Source organism: Thalassophryne amazonica, chromosome 3 (assembly GCF_902500255.1).
Source record: "Thalassophryne amazonica chromosome 3, fThaAma1.1, whole genome shotgun sequence".
Taxonomy (NCBI): Eukaryota; Metazoa; Chordata; class Actinopteri; order Batrachoidiformes; family Batrachoididae; genus Thalassophryne; species Thalassophryne amazonica.
Window position 1 is genome coordinate 29,539,519 of NC_047105.1, and position 18,053 is coordinate 29,557,571.

At 40.6% G+C, this 18,053-nt stretch overlaps 1 protein-coding gene across 1 annotated transcript in view; it reads right to left on the reverse strand.

Annotated features, from left to right (window-relative positions):
* Nucleotides 1–15,976, reverse strand: part of LOC117506465 (sodium- and chloride-dependent taurine transporter-like) — a 110,666-nt gene extending 94,690 nt beyond the window's left edge. The window contains exon 1 of the mRNA XM_034165964.1: nt 15,753–15,976. The gene's annotated coding sequence lies outside the window, so the exon portion shown is untranslated. The remainder of the gene's footprint in view (nt 1–15,752) is intronic.
* Nucleotides 15,977–18,053: the final 2,077 nt, after the last annotated feature.

Sequence of the window (18,053 nt, forward strand, 5' to 3'; positions counted from 1 at the left end):
AATAAACAGGCACCCAAATGTAAAAATTTAACTATAAACAATAAGGAAATTGAGTTAGTAACAGAGAATAAATTTTTAGGTGTTATAATTGATAATAAACTTAGCTGGAAACCACATATAAATTATGTGAAATCAAAATTGTCAAAAACTATAGCCATTCTGTATAAAGCCAAAGACCTACTGCCACAAGAAGGGTTACTTACTTTATATCATTCTCTGATGGTACCATATATGACATATTGTGTTGAGTCATGGGGAAACACTTATAAATCAAATACCAATCCAATATTCCTTTTGCAAAAACGAGCCATACGAATCATCTGCAATAAACAATATCGTGAACCAACTCATTCTTTATTTGTGTCTTTAAATTTATTAAAATTCATAGATTTGGTCAATTACATTACAATTCAAACTTTATTTCGAGCGAAAAACCAAGCCTTACCGAGACATGTCCAGAGTCTGTTCCAATTGAGGGAATCCAGATATAGTTTAAGAGGTTGTGCAATTTTTATGAAACCAGCAGTAAGAACAAATGTAAAGGGTTTTTGTGTGTCTGTGGTTGGGGTGAGGAAATGGAACAAATGTTCAACAGAGGTTAGAATGAGTAGTAACTTAGTAAGATTTAAGAAACTACTCAAAAAGAACATCATGTCTAAGTATCATAAAGAAGCAAATATAATTTGATTTATATGGAATGTTCAATTTATAAGTGGGACTCATTGTATATTTGAATGTGTGGGTATGTATATGCGTATGTAGATATACAGATATGGGTAGGTGTATATGTATATGTATATAAGTGACTGTGTATATGTATGTATGTATATATTTATGTTTGTAAAGTATATAAGTATGTATATAGGTATATATGGCACAGCCCAAGCAGAGGGTCACCCCCAAGAGCCTGGTCTGCTTGAGGTTTCTTCCTTATAGGGAGTTTTTCCTCACCACAGTTGCCTAGTGCTCGCTCTGGGGGTTGGTAAGGTTAGTCCTTACTGGCGTAAAGTGCCTTGAATCGACTTTCTTGTGATAGGGTACTATATAAATATAATTATAAGTGAATAGTATATTGATGTGTATGTCTGTGTGTCGACATGTAGTAGTGAATTTGTATTTATGTAAATATGACTGATAAGAATTGTTGGCGCTAATAAGCTTTGCTTCAGCCCACACCCTTTCGGACTCACTAGTTTTGTCTGTGTTTGTTTGTGGAATTGTTCATTTTTTTCTATTTGAATATTTGTGTGCCGAATAAAAACTTTGTCACTTTGTCACTATGAACCACCTGGACACCTGGAAAAATGTGGTCATCTTACAGCAAATTAGACAAAGTTGGGATGACATAAACAGCATTTACAAGACATTGAGGGGCAGGTGTGTTAAAATAAGAGGAGTCTCAATTAAATTTGGGTTGGTCTTATAATCAGGGTCATCTTCTATCGGGAACAATATGGTCCTTTTCAAAACAATGAGGCATCAACTTAAATGGCTAAACTCATGGGTATAGTAAGGTAAATGCAATTGCAGTGATGAAATTGAGGTCTGGAAAAAGAAAAACTGATTTTTTTTTTTTAATATTTTGTAGTCAGTGAACCTCAGCTGCATAATTTCTTTGAAAATCTGAGTGTATCAGTTGTAATGTACTATGAGAGTTTGCACGGAACCAAATGTGTTCCATCTATCCCCTTTCACAAAGGGCCTGAATTCTACGTTCCCAAAGTCTGGATAATACTAAAGTGACATCAAACAATTTTTCTTGGCCAGACCAAGACCAGGAATGTCAAACACCAAGTACTATTTAATTAATTTATGACACTTCAAAGCATTCTTTTAGGAGCCTGGCAGAAGTCCCCTCAGCCATAGAATCAACAAGTTACTGTAAACCCCCTTGAAGGTGGTCAACAAAGTCCAAAGGCTGAAGTCTATATTGACTATATCAAAATAAATCTTTTCAGAAGCTAACTGGATGCAACCAGAAAACCACGTCACCTGTTTTTCCTGTTAAAATAGACCCCAGAACAGCAAACTTCACATTTAATGTTTGTGGATAGCTGCAATGCCCATCATAATAATGGACCTACAGTGCCTCCTTGTGGACCAGGTTTGAAAGGACACGGACTCAATAGATGAATGTAAGCTATTGAACAAAAGAAAAAAAAGAATCTTATTGTTGTGTGGGCCGCCAGAAGAGGAGGTACTGCTGGCCCACCACCAGAGGGCGCCCTGTCTGGAGTGCGGGCTCCAGGCACCAGAGGGCGCAGCCGCCTCACAGGAGCAGCCAGGGTGACAGCTGTCACGCATCACCTGCAACAGCTGTTACCAATCATCTGATGGCAGGAGTATATCAGCAGGACGACGTCCCCACCTCTTTGCCGAGATATCGTTCTACCTGGAAGGTAACGTACCTCAGCTGTCTGCGTGACAATAACCTTTGGGACTTTTTTGTGCATTATCTTTTGGACTGTTTTTCTAACGAGAGGTGGAGGTAGCTTTCCTGCCGTGCTGATTCCTGGGTGCAAACGCATCCTCATTCACTTGCTTTTTGTTCCTCGCCAGCAGTACCAGATCCGACACGCGGAGGCAGTGGCCACCAGGGAGTTCGGGACTTGGCGGCTCCAGTATTCCCGGGGTCTGGTGGCGGAGGAAATCGTGTGGTTCTGGTTCTGCTTTGGACAGGCGTCTCCTATCTTCGAGCCTGCCCACACGACATCTTGTGAATTGACTGTTGTCTATTGTTGCAATCTGTTGTATTTGTTGTGCACATTCACAACAGTAAAGTGTTGTTATTTGACCTATTCCATTGTCCGTTCATTTGCGCCCCCTGTTGTGGGTCCGTGTACCTACACTTTCCCAACACTTATGCCTTTTTGACTTCTTTTGTCTCGTTGTTGTCATCAACCAAGGATGGAATTTGTAACCCCATTTATTTTTGCATGTGTTGTAGCTTATCAATATGTTTTTCAATATCATGGTTATCATGTTTTGTTTCTAGTATGATTATATTCAGTGGTGGATTTGTGTTCACCACAGGACAGTTTGGTTTGAGCAGGAAGTTTAAGAGTGGTTTATTGTCCTCTTAGACAAAGAAAGGCAGTTAAAGACTACTTTACCCAAAATTTTTGTTGGACACTTTAAAACCCAGCATCTTCATCCAGACGATGTCTTTCTTTCTCCTTTTTTCCCTTTTTGCCCTCTCTTCTGTTTTTGTTCATTGCCCTTTTTTACTTGGCTTTTGAATTCCTTTTATAATTTACTTGGTAGATTTTGCACACCAATTCCCCTTTTTCTTATTTCTGACTTCAAGTGGCTTCAAACGTTTTTTGGTAATGCTAACGTTTGTTAGAGAACGTGACTTCCTCATATGACTTTGCAAATTAAACTACTATTATAAACTCCAGATCTACTTCATTAAATAATTTTTGTTGCAAAGTTAAGTTTTTGTCCCCAAGTAATTTTTGTTCTGCCTGCCCAGAGGCGATGGAAGACGTAGTTTTTCTTTATGGTGAAAAGATTAATAAAGCCACCAAACCTTTATTCTGATAACTGAGACAGCAACATATCAGCACAAGTATCCATGTGCTGGCATTCATTCAAAGTGCCGGCCCAAACTGGGCCATCCAGACCAAAGATGGAGACAGTAAGCACATTGATCTCCTCATCTCCTTTGCACCATAGTTCTTCTGTCAGATCATGGCTTCAGCAGCGGTGGTTGTCCATCAAGTGGCTGAGTTGCAGCCCCTGGTGTGGCTGTCCAGGTCAATGTGAGACCAGCTCAGTCTGCTACAGATGTAATCTATTTATTGGATGTCTGTGGCACTGCGAGTAGCCCCCCCCCCCATGGGCCGAACTTTGCACCACAATTTGAGTCAATATGCCTCGTTAAGGTCTCAGTTACTACAGGCATCAGGAGATTCTGTCTGCAACTGATGAAATTATCCCATGATCCAAAAAGAAAATCAATCAATAAATAAATAACAATGTTAAAATTATTCAGTTTTGCCTCCATGTGAACCGGAGACGCCATTCAACACCATGTGTGCGAGCGATGCCGTGCTCCTCAATATTTACATGTTCCACATTTGGGACAAAAAAAAACATTTATGGTATGTAATTGTGTATGTTACCTGTACGTATTAAATTAAACGTTTAAAAACTAGTTTTGAGAGTGAAAGGCTGTTTAGCTCAGTGTCACACATTGTAGATGAAAACAGAAACAGAAATAATGCAGAGAAGTTTCTTTTCATCAAAAAGAATCTGCCCCTCACATTTTCAAAAAAGGCTTTTCGATCTCACAGACACAAAGTTAGTGATGGACCGTTTCAGTTCAGTTCCTGGTGTTGTATATTTTGTAGTGCTGAAGTCCACGGGTTACATTTCAGTAAGATGTCTGGCAGTGTCATGTTTAAGAAACATGGTTAATGTTAAAGGACAATTTGTTGTAGTCAAAAAGTGATGTTACATGATTTAAGTGAAATGTTTGTAAATAAACACAAAGCTAATGATATTGGTAGCAGTTACAGTAAAAAAAAAAATAAGGAAGAACTGATGAAAAAAATGTGTTTTCAAAGTCATCATAAAACTGTAATTGTATCATTAAGTATTCGTATCAGTATTTGGTATCGACGAGTACTCATATGTACAGTAGTGTTCAGAATAATAGTAGTGCTATGTGACTAAAAAGATTAATCCAGGTTTTGAGTATATTTCTTACTGTTACATGGGAAACAAGGTACCAGCAGATTCAGTAGATTCTCACAAATCCAACAAGACCAAGCATTCATGATATGCACACTCTTAAGGCTATGAAATTGGGCTATTAGTAAAAAAAAGTAGAAAAGGGGGTGTTCACAATAATAGTAGTGTGGCATTCAGTCAGTGAGTTTCTCAATTTTGTGGAACAAACAGGTGTGAATCAGGTATCCCCTATTTAAGGATGAAGCCAGCACCTGTTGAACATGCTTTTCTCTTTGAAAGCCTGAGGAAAATAGGACGTTCAAGACATTGTTCAGAAGAACAGCGTAGTTTGATTAAAAAGTTGATTGGAGAGGGGAAAACGTATACACAGGTGCAAAAAATTATAGGCTGTTCATCTACAATGATCTCCAATGCTTTAAAATGGACAAAAAAAAACAGACGCGTGGAAGAAAATGGAAAACAACCATCAAAATGGATAGAAGAATAACCAGAATGGCAAAGGCTCACCCATTGATCAGCTCCAGGATGATCAAAGACAGTCTGGAGTTACCTGTAAGTGCTGTGACAGTTAGAAGACACCTGTGTGAAGCTAATTTATTTGCAAGAATCCCCCGCAAAGTCCCTCTGTTAAATAAAAGACGTGGAGAAGATGTTACAATTTGCCAAAGAACACATCAACTGGCCTAAAGAGAAATGGAGGAATATTTTGTGGACTGATGAGAGTAAAATTGTTCTTTTTGGGTCCAAGGGCCGCAGACAGTTTGTGAGACGACCCCTAAACTCTGAATTCAAGCCACAGTTCACACTGAAGACAGTGAAGCATGGTGGTGCAAGCATCATGATATGGGCATGTTTCTGCTACTATGGTGTTGGGCCTATATATCGCATACCAGGTATCATGGATCAGTCTGGATATGTCAAAATACTTGAAGAGATCATGTTGCCTTATGCTGAAGAGGACATGCCCTTGAAATGGGTGTTTCAACAAGACAATGACCCCAAGCACACTAGTAAACGAGCAAAATCTTGGCTCCAAACCAACAAAATTAATGCCTCGCAGATGTGAAGAAATCATGAAAAACTGTGGTTATACAACTAAATACTAGTTTAGTGATTCACAGGATTGCTAAAAAAGCAGTTTGAACATAATAGTTTTGAGTTTGTAGCGTTAACAGCAGATGCTACTATTATTGTGAACACCCCCTTTTCTACTTTTTTTTTACTAATAGCCCAATTTCATAGCATTAAGAGTGTGCATATCATGAATGCTTGGTTTTGTTGGATTTGTGAGAATCTACTGAATCTACTGGTACCTTGTTTCCCATGTAACAATAAGAAATATACTCAAAACCTGGATTAATCTTTTTAGTCACATAGCACTACTATTGTTCTGAACACTACTGTATGTACTCGTACTTGTACTCAGTCTGGAAAAAAAGTGTTATGGTGCATCCCTAGTGCTAATGGACATTAGCCTCTGAAGCCATGTTAACAAACTCTAACCCAAGCATCTAACATTTATCAACTACAGACAAGTCAGCAGCGATAGCTATTAGCTGCTGAGGCTCCAGTAACTGAATTTAACCCCTTAACGCCCATCGTCGCATATATGCTACAATCTCTGAATCAAATATGCAACTTACCAGATTGACCTATATGCCCGTTGTCACAAATTTGCAACATACCATCATTATTATTATAACATTACAACATAAAGTCATTACCAGAATACCCAATATTACTATTAGTTTTTATTAGACAAAGGAACACCTCCGTTTCGAAGTGTTAGAGGACAAGTTTGGACATGCCTATCTCGGCTTTCAGTGCTTACCAGTCGAGTGAGTATAAGAGAACTTGTGGAGAGCTGGACATGTCCAAACTGGTCCTCTAACACTCCGAAATGGAGGTGTTCCTTTGTCTCGCTTCATCAGCGAATCGGTCGTGACGCGCGAAGCCTCCGCGCGGCTTTCCATGACAAAATCTCTTGTTAAAAGTGAAATCTGCCGGAAAATGGCTGATGTCCAGCTCTTGTGATACCAGAGAAAGAGCACACGACGGTCTCGTATCCACAGAGCCATCAGCTTAGAAATGATCCAGTGGTTTGTGCCGCGACGTCGTAGCTCGGAGCGCGGCGCACCGACCGTCCTTAAAAGGGTCCTTAAAGCTGTAGTTAAAGTCCTTATTCTCTGTGAAGCCCGTAAAATTTTCATCGAAAGCCAGATAAATTTTTCGAATGGTTTCCAGGTGCCAGTCTCTAACAGCTTCTGAAAAAATTCTGATGGAAAAGTCCTTTTCATTCCGCCATTTCCTGACAATGAAAATCCGACGAGGGGGCGGAACCACTCCTTCCACAAGGCGTGCTCACAGGCGAATGACGTCACCGACAGGCGTGGAAAAACTCACGCATGCGCACGAGGGTTCAAGCATGTCTGACGTAAAAACATATGAATGAAATCCATATACTTTTTTTAAAAAAATAAAAAGGACCGTTACTTTATGGACAGACCACGTAATCATTCGATTAGTTATTATTACTATTATTGTTGTGCTTGCTATTATTAATATATAAACAAAAATAAATAAAAAATGTTACAATTTGTAATACATTTGACTCTTTTACAACAACAAACGCTTGACAGCTGCAAGAGCTTAATGCTAATTTTAACATTGAAAATGCCATAGACATGCTAACATGTTAGCATCGGTCCCGTTTTTAAGTTATAAAATACATCTATCAACTGTTTCAGAAGACCATAACAGGTCGGTTTAACATAAAAAAGGAAATAATACTCAGCCATATGCTCTTCAAAGTTTTAGTGGGGGAAAGCGAAAGAAAAAATGAATCAACGAAGCAATGATCAAAGCACTGCTTTGATCTGCGAATCACTGCTTCGATTGGTTCAAGGTTCAAAGCAAAGCTGCACTGCAGAAAAGTTGATTACAGACCCGCTGCAGGGTCTGTAATCAATGTAGAGAAAATATCATTTTCCTCACAAACACCCACAAAAACAACGGCCACTCTGAAGGACCGATAAGGGAATCGTTAAGTAAAAAGGTTAATGATGTCGGTGGATCGAATAATTTCTTAATGATACCCGAAAGGAACCAGTTCTCGATACCCATCCCTACTGCTAACATGCCAAGCTAGTTAGCCTACCTTCCGCTAAAACATAACCTGATAGCCTGCCACAGTAACCTGCCATCTGCTGTTCACTAGCCAACATTACATGCAAAAAAAAATTGTTGTTGTGACCTGTAAAATAATTTACTTTCTGACAGCGGTCTTTGTTGTTAATGATAAGTAATACCCAGTATCAGTTAAAACATTTATTTTCAAGTTTGTCTTACTTAATAACATTGAAAGAATTAAATAATCTACCTCTCTAATCTCAATTGGAAATATTACTCTTGTATTCTAATCCAATTACATTTGTTCCGCAAATCTGATTGGTTAATCATATGAGATTTCAGATCGTATAATATTGGGGTAACGGTGGCAAAATATTCGACCGTTTCACATTTGGATGTATTACTCCGAGCCCTGACCAGTGTTCTGACGAGATATCATTCCTGTCAACAGGCCAACCCTCCGCGCAACTGCGCATGCGCAATATTGTCAGGACGCGGAACTGTCGGTTTATGCAATGAGACACACAATTGGACAGATCACCGGCTGCACGCACTGCTACGCAGATGTCATAATAGCATTGTTAGCTGAGTGCGAGAGAAAGTTGCATACAAATGCCATCATAATGGGTGAATTTAAGCTACCATAATTTTTTATATAGCGCCAAATCACAACAAACAGTTGCCCCAAGGTGCTTTATATTGTAAGGCAAGGCCATACAATAATTATGTAAAACCCCAACAGTCAAAACGACCCCCTGTGAGCAAGCACTTGGCTACAGTGGGAAGGAAAAACTCCCTTTTAACAGGAAGAAACCTCCAGCAGAACCAGGCTCAGGGAGGGGCAGTCTTCTGCTGGGACTGGTTGGGGCTGAGGGAGAGAACCAGGAAAAAGACATGCTGTGGAGGGGAGCAGAGATCGATCACTAATGATTAAATGCAGAGTGGTGCATACAGAGCAAAAAGAGAAAGAAACAGTGCATCATGGGAACCCCCCAGCAGTCTACGTCTATAGCAGCATAACTAAGCACAATATGAAAGTATTGATGTGGATTCTGACACAGAATTACTGTTTCACATTTGATGGATTTTCACATTTGACAACACCCTTAGCGCTGTTGGAGTTACACTGCCTCACGGTAAGCCTCGCTGACCGAATTACCTACAGAAAAATAAACCATGCAAATGATGGAATTGGATTCGAATGGGAATAACCCCCTTGTGTCTGATGATTTGCGGATGTTCATGCTGTTATATGATTGCAAATATCAGTTTTACCAGCTCCGCTAACCCGTCGCCGGTAAAACTGCCTTACACATACAGTATTCTCAGTCGTGTTTAATTAGGAAAAATTGCACTATTACGTTAAAAGAATATTTCTTTACCATTAGCAGATCCTCTTCTAAATGAAAGGTGCTCGAGCCTTACTAAATTGTTAGCCTTAGTCATTCTAAACAGAGAATATTTCGGTTACAGATCAACACTCACTCACCTCCAACTGCCTACTCCAGTTACGGGTCACGGGGGGCTGGAGCCTATCTCAGCATTCATAGAGCGTGAGGCGGGGTACACACTCGACAGTCGGTCACAGGGCCACAAATAGACAAACAAACACCCTCACACCCGCACGGACACCTACAGACAATTTAAAGTTTCCAATTGGAGCATAATTTTGAAAGAACATAACTTTTATGCAAACCGACCAAGATGACTGAAACTCCGGAATGATCATACAGAGACTGAAGGTTTTTTTTTTTTTGTAGGGGTGGGGGGGGGGTCCACTCTGTATGTATGTCTGTATACATAATTTTTTAAAACTTGCTTTTGTTAATTGCTTCCCTTTTCTACCTTCATTATTGTCCAGGCAAGAGAAAAAGGAGCCTGTTCCAGCAGGAGAATCTGTCCATCCTGAGTGATGATGAGGTTGAAGCTGAACTGGGTTCAGTGTGATCAACAGATCCGACTGATCCTCAATGAAGCAACAGAGGTGGAAGCTGCATTTAATCAGACATATCTTGGCATGCTGGGCGAGCTTGTCCATGTAATGCATGTGACCTGCGTCCCCACCCCAGAACTATAGACACATGGAAATTTCGTATAGATTGCTGTGTTGCACAGATTTTTTTTTTTTTTTTTGTATTTGCTCTTCTTTTAGTTGCAGTGAACAATTTGACTTATGTGATTGTATCATAATTTGTCATTTCTGGTTGAGTCAACAGTAAAAAAAACATTTTGTCATTGATGTTTTGGTGCAATGATAGTTCATTTCTAAGAATTTTTAATTTGGGATTTGCCACTCCAGAAGATACTGCACACTACACCTGGCTGAGTCCTTACAAAGATGCTGGAATAATCATGTCTAAACTGAGATTTGGTATTTAACATAAACAAAAAGGTTTAGTCACTTCAGTGATAGCACGATAACATCAAGGAATTCTGGATATCCAAGGGTTAGGTTTTAATGAGGTTTAATATTTTACCACAAGCTATTTTGTACTGTGGTGTATAATTCTGCTGGATGACTGGAGACCAAACCAGAAGTAATTTATTCAGATATTTTGACCAACCAGTTTTACTGTCTGTTTACTTCCATTTACATTTATGACCCCATTAAATGTAAAACTTATTTTACTACTGGATTTTGCTTAAACACCTTTTCAAACTGTTAGCCTTTAATTTAAATCAGTAAACCTTGGTAACTTTGACAAATCAAACTGATGTTATGCAAAAGTGGAGACATTTTAGCAAAAAGTACAACAATTTATTCAAAATTCACAGTGAAACATAACCGGTGCGTAACATGTAAGCAAATGATGACAAAGGTGTCCCATTCAGTGACATGAACGTTTGCAGTGGTGACTCTGAGAAAACCATCTGAAACACACACATACAGCATACATATTTTAATTAGGACTGTCAGGTTATTAAAAAATAATGTAACTGATTACAGGGTTTGTGATTAGTTAATCTAAATAAATCATTTAATTGCAGGTATATTAAAAAACTCAGATCTGTGTGTGTTTGGGCCATTTAATAATCTGGTAAAAAAGGATCTGGGTTATTTCTGTTACACATCAAGGAGGTATTAAACAAGCTGTGATGTAAATTGATCTTAAATTGGGAGAACTGTCTAACTGTAATTTGGATGGGTTAAATGCAGACAAATATGCAGACAAGTAAGTATGTGTAAAATAACAATAAAAGGCTATATTATATAGAATGTCTATAAAAGCAGAATTGTGGGGGTTTGGAGACTGATTCTGCACAATATGACTCCTCTAATAATTATCTCATCAGATTTCATGTTTAAATCTGTCCATTGAACATTAAAGTCTGGATGAAAAACAAATCAAGCATTTTTAATGGGTTTTAAGCCTGTTCGAGTTCAGTGACGACATTAATTGTTATTAAAACCAAATCAACATTTTGTGCATGAACATCCATAAACGCATAAACTTCCACATTTGAGATTTAACAATAAGTTACCAAAGCAAGTTACTTAGGTATTAAAAAGTATTGACATTTAACACATTTATTGCTCTCAGAAACAAGATTTTATTTACAATCCAAGTCACTGACGTCTAAACAAAATGGAGCAAAGTGTGACTAAAGGCGTGATAGGAGTTGCAATTAATTAATCTAAATTAACACTTTATTTTGATAACCACAATTTTACTACTTAATAGTGACAGCCTGCAGTTATTACTTACTTACTTAGCTTAGCTAATGATTAGCTTACCGTCATGCTTCGTCTCTTTAGCAGTTTGTATCTTCTCGTCTTCATCTTCATATTGTTGTATGAATTCCCAAAGTCTTCTGTACTTTTCAAGCATGTTTCGTCTCGCCACAAGCAGCTTTCTCTTAAAAACTCACAGAGCAGTAAACACACGGAATCCGCCATTGTGTATGTTTGTGTCGCATATAAAACGGCGTCACTGCAGTTTGCTCTGCCGACCCCACCCACATTGAGGAGATTCTATTTGTAATGGAAAAAGACGCACCTGGAATCAAACCGAGTCGAGTAGCGCTAGTTCTGTGTAGTGGAAAAGGGCCTATAATGTTCGTCAATTTGTTTTTGTACGAGGTCTCTTAGATAATAAACCGACCCTTTTATTTTTTTTTTTAACTATATGGATTTGAATGACATGTGATTACACCAATCATGCTTGAACCCTCGTGCGCATGCGTGAGTTTTTTCACGCGTGTCGGTGACGTCATTTCCCTGTGGGCAGGCCTTGAGTGAGATGTGGTCCCGCCCTCTCGGCTGAATTCCTTTGTTTCACACGCTGCTCGAGATGGCGCGCGTTGCTTTATCAAAATTTTTTCTGGACCTGTGAGGAATATCCGAGTGGACACTATTCGAGAAATTAAGCTGGTTTTCTGTGAAAAGTTTAACGGCTGATGAGAGATTATGGGGTGTTTCTGTCGGTGTAAGGACTTCCCACGGAGCGGGACGTCACGCAGCGCTCCCAGGCGACGTTGTCTGGCTGTTTCGAGCTGAAATCATCCTAATTTAAGGTTCTGTTGACCCAGGAGGTCGTGAGAGAACAGAGAAGATTCAGAAGAGGCCGGCATGAGGAGTTTATGTGGACATTCCACTGTTAAAGGTCATTTTGTAATGAAAGAACGTGCGCGCAAATTCGCCGAGTCGTTTCCGTGACGACTCGGCAAATCTGTGTGTGCCGCGACCAGAAAAACACCTCCGTGTTGAAAACCATTTGTAAAATTCAGGCGGCTTTTGATGGCTTTCAACAAGTGAGTAACTGAGAAATTGTTTAACAGCTTGGGCATGTTCCAACTTGCCCGTTAAGGTTTCCAACGGAGGTGTTTTTCCTGCCGCGACCCCCCGCGGTCGGGTCCAGCCCGACATGCGACTCTGCCCGCACGTTCTTTCATTACAAAATGACCGTTAACAATGGAATGTCCGAATAAACTCCTCATGCCGACTTCTTCTGAAAGTTCTCTGTTCTCTGATGACTTACTGCGTCAACAGAGCCTGAAATGTGGAAGTTTTCAACTTGAAACGGCGAGACGCTGCCGCCTCGAAGCGCAGATCGCCGTCAGGCACCGTGGGCCGTCCTTAAAGCGACACTACCAGACCAAAATCTCTCATCAGCCGTTAAAATTTTTACCGAAAACCAGCTGAATTTATTGAATGGTGTCCACTCAGTTGTGCCTTACAGTTTTGAAAAAAATTTTATCAAACAAAGCAACAGTCTCTGAGCCATTCCTAAACAATGAAAAAAATCGACGAGCGGGTGGACGACTCCTCACTCAAAGACTGCCCACAGGCGAATGACGTAACCGACAGGCGTGAAAAAACTCTCGCATGCCCACGAGGGTTCAAGCATGTCTGATGTAATCACACGTGATTCAAATCCATATGGTTTTTGAAAAAATAATAAGGTCGGATACTTTTCTAATAGACCTTGTATATCTTATATTTTCTTTCAGCTTCATTAGTTCTAAATTTTACAAACTACTTGTACAATAAATTTTTCCCTTTACATGCTTTCTGAAGCCCCTTTGTAATCCATGGTTTATCAGCATTTCGTTTATAACCAACATTTGACACAACAGGGCAATGTTTCTTATTTCCCATAAAAATGGTAAATAATGGAAACAAATGATTCATATGATTTATCTATATCCTCGATGTAAATGTCATACCAATTTTGATGCATTAAATCCATTCTGAGATTTTTAATAGTTACATTTGTTATTTTCCTTGTGAACTTAGTGGCTACGAAAAATTGTTTTTATCAAATGATGATTCAAAAGCAGCAAAAACTGTCGATGAATTCCTAACTATCCTAGCTGGATGTGTAATCACTGGATATAAACCCATAAAAAACACAGAGTTTATAAATTCTGTTATTTGTAATCAGGGGCGTCGGACTGGGGGGGTAAAGGGTACTATGTACCCAGGGCCCAGAGCATGGGGGGCCCACAAAAACTGGCATTAAATATATATTTTTTTTGTTGCATGTTATTAATGTCCATACAATTCATGTTGTAAAAGAATATAATTAGAATAATGTATAAATGTTGCAAAACATAATTCTGCTGTAACAATAATATTGAAAGATCTCTGAGGGCCCTTCCACCCCTGCACAGTTGTACAATGGTTTAGTCCAGGCTCACAGGTGGTACTCTGCCACACACACACACACACACACACACACACACACACACACACACACACACACACACACACACACACACACACACACACACACACACACACACACACACACACACACACACACACATCCCAAACGGGATCTCACAGAAAGAGGAGGTGTTCAGTACTGCTGAAACAACTAATCGATTTAATTGATTATTAAAACAGTTGTCAACTAATTTAGTCATCAATTAGTTGTTAAATAACTTTGTTTTACCAAAAATGTTTCGTTTCTTCCATATAAATCAACCGTTTCTGCAGCGCGGCTTTGCTTTGAACCTTGAACCAATCGAAGCAGTGCTTAAGTGCTTAACTAATTTCAGACAAGTTATTTAAATTAACGTCACATCTGAAGTTTTATAAAGTGAAAATATCAGCTATATGTTTCAGTTTTAAAGTAATGCACTAATTTTGAAGGTTTTAGTGCGGACATGCTGTGTCCAGGTGCATTATGGGTAATCTCAGTACATTCACGACAGAAGAAATGCATTTGAGACGCTCTGATCAGGCTCCACATGGACAACAGCATTAAACCCTTTTGTACTATATTCAGTCATAGATAGTCCAAACTATACCTTTTTGGAATAGTTATGATTAGATACATAATGTGGTATAACTTTCAATATGACTGGAACATTTTTTTAATTTTGACCCCTGTGCAATTCTTCATTGACCCCTATTTGGCCCCCGATTGAAAATTCAAATGGCTAACATTATTTGTCTAACATATATACCAAAGGGTATACACAGTCAAATTTTGGTGCTTGTAACCAGATTTGAACAACTGTTACAGTTATCTGCTCCACTAAAAGGATCCTCAGTTCAAATCCCAGCCTGACCAGAAAATCACTAAGGGCCCTTGGGCAAGGTCCTTAATCGCCTAGTTACTGCCGGTGTGCAGTGAGCGCCTTGCATGGCAGCACCCTGGCATCGGGGTGAATGTGAGGCATTATTGTAAAGCGCTTTGAGCTTCTGGTGCAGATGGAAAAGCGCTATATAAATGCAGTCCATTTATTTACCATTTGAACTGACTCTCAGCTCTGCCCAGGATACTATGTTTAGCCCAGGTCAGAAGACTAAAAAATCAACCATGCTATTTTGTCACTGTATATAGCCCCCTGCCCCCCCCCCCCCCCCCGCCTCTATGTGTAAAGTGCAGTTGAGCCGCTTCACTTCCCCTTTTCATGACCCCCCCCCACCCCACAAAAAAAACAAACAAAAAAAAACTGCACCATAATCTCACACCGGACAAATAGCAAATTTAATAACGGAAATAAACACACACACACACACACACACACACACACACACACACACACACACACACACACACACACACACACACACACTAAAGCTGCGCTCCTTAAAAACTGATTCCCGCAAACTGAACTACACATGAACAAAATATGATTAAACACACTGACGGATTTTAACTCCTTTTGAAAAGGATCAGAAGCACCAAGTGTGTGTGTGTGTGTGTGTGTGTGTGTGTGTGTGTGTGTGTGTGTGTGTGTGTGTGTGTGTGTCCGCGTGCGCGGAGATCTTAGCAGCATCTCCAGCACACACACACACACACCCCCAAAAAAGACCGTTATACTGATAAAACTGCGTGAAGCGGAAAATATACAAAAATAAAACAGAGTTTATTTGCAGCCACAAAGGCACCTGCAAAGTCAGGATCCAATAGAACCCGAACCAGAACCGACAGCGCACATGCGATGCTGAAGGTGCATGTCTTGGTTACCTGCTGCTCGGATGCGATTCGTGTCCTTGCTGGGTGTCCTCTGAGAGGGTCCGTGTCCTCCGGTGCGGCTGAGGTTCTGGGAGTGCCCCTCGGTGGTTCTCGGCTCTATTTATACGCGTCTGGCTCTGACCTTTGTCTCGGCGGAGCGGCGCAGCAGTGGAAAATCACCGGACTGCCTCCACGGCACCAGCAGCCGCGGCGCCTTCACGGACACGCGGCACCGTCGGATTTCGCACACTCCTTAAAACAGAGGACGAGCAGAGACCACGCTCAGCCTCGACTTTCTAAGAAGAAGAAAAAGAAGATTATTTAACGTGGGGTAGCCAACGACAGCTTATTTCTAGAAGGGCCCACGGCACGTGTCTCTCACTCCTCCCCGGCACTCCTGTGGGAAGCAAATCCAGATGGCTGGCATCATCCTAGGCCAACGTGCAAACCATTACACCACCACCCGAAACACATTTCATCCTGAGCATTCAGAGATACTAATCTAATCGTACACATAAAGTCCTTAGAGGATCGCCTTGCATCAGTAAAAAGCTGGATGTCCAGCAATTCCTTACTTTTAAACTCAAGGCAGTGGATATAATCCATCCATTTTCTTCCGCTTTATCCGGAGTCGGGTCGCGGGGGCAGCAGCTCAAGCAAAGCCGCCCAGACCTCCCGATCCACACACACCTCCTCCAGCTCCTCCGGGGGAACCCCAAGGCGTTCCCAAGCCAGCCGAGAGATGTAGTCCCTCCAGCGTGTCCTGGGTCTTCCCCGGGGCCTCCTCCCAGTGGGACGTGCCCGGAACACCTCTCCAGCGAGGTGTCCAGGGGGCATCCGGAAAAGATGCCCGAGCCACCTCAACTGACTCCTTTCGACGTGGAGGAGCAGCGGCTCGACTCCGAGCTCCTCCCGAGTGACTGAGCTCCTCACCCTATCTCTAAGGGAGCGCCCAGCCACCCTGCGGAGGAAACTCATCTCGGCCGCTTGTACTCGCGATCTCGTTCTTTCGGTCATGAGCCAAATCTCATGACCATGGGTGAGGATAGCGATGGAACCCAAAACGGCATAGAATCCCTCCACCAGTTCGTGATTTTCTGTTCCAATTCAAACAACTTTATGGCACCCAAAACGGCCGGTGGAAATAATTTCAGGCACAGCCATGTCACGTTTTTGAGCTGCTTTTAGCGTCCGAGAATCCCTCCGCCAGTAGGTGATTTTCTGTTCCGATTCAAATGCTGTTATGGCACCCATAACGGCATAGAATCCCTCTGACTTTATGGCACCCAAAACGGCATTAAAAGATGAAAAATTAGCACTAACACTCAATGCCGAAGGCGCCGCTATGTTGAATTAAACTATTCGATGACATCATTTGAACTAGTCAATCAGAGAGGAGATCCGGTTAAATACTTCGTAAACTCAAACAAGATGGAAATGATAGTCCTCGGAAATATAGCGTAGATTCGTCCCATCCTGTCTATGGCTGATGCTGAGACACTGATTCATGTGTTTGTCTCTTCTAGATTGGATTACTGCAATGTTCTATTTTCTGGTTTACCGCAGTCCAACATTAGAGCTCTCCAATTCGTTCAAAATGATGCTGCCAGACTTTTGACAGGAAGCAGAAAGTTTGACCACATCACACCCACTTTGGCATCTCTTCACTGGCCCACTGACGGCATGAGGAATGCCGGATGACCCCTGCCTGTGGCATAACCGCCTGTCATGTTGTTTTGATTTCCTGTAAAACATTGTTGGAAAAAAAGAACGTACTTTAATCAGCATTACTTTTTAAGCAAAAGCATTTTCTTTCTTTAAATTCAGCCTTCAAAAAAATCTTCAACTAAACATCTTGAAAATGGGGCAGGGAGGTCATCTTATAGTCAGGACCTCCTTATATTCTGCACTTTGGGAGCAAAATCCTGTGAACAAATTCATTTCAAAATCAATGAAAGAAATAAAACTCAGGGAAATATGGCCAAATGTTTGATCAAATCTTAGTATTTGTACCATTCATACACAATAAAACCACCAGTGTAAAACTAACACTGACAGTGTTAAATTAACACCGTTAGTGTACATATGGGCCTACTCTGGTTACTGTCAGTGTTATTTTAACACTGATGATTTTACTGTGTAGATGGACTCACAACAACAGACTGTTCACATATGCAGTTATTATCATTCTGGAGCTCATGTATTCATCTCACAAGGAAATATGGTCAAATCACTCGATTTGATCAGAGTTTTTATTGATTTGTCAACAGCGTATACAGAGGATTTAGCAATATCCAGTTTTTGAGGAAATCA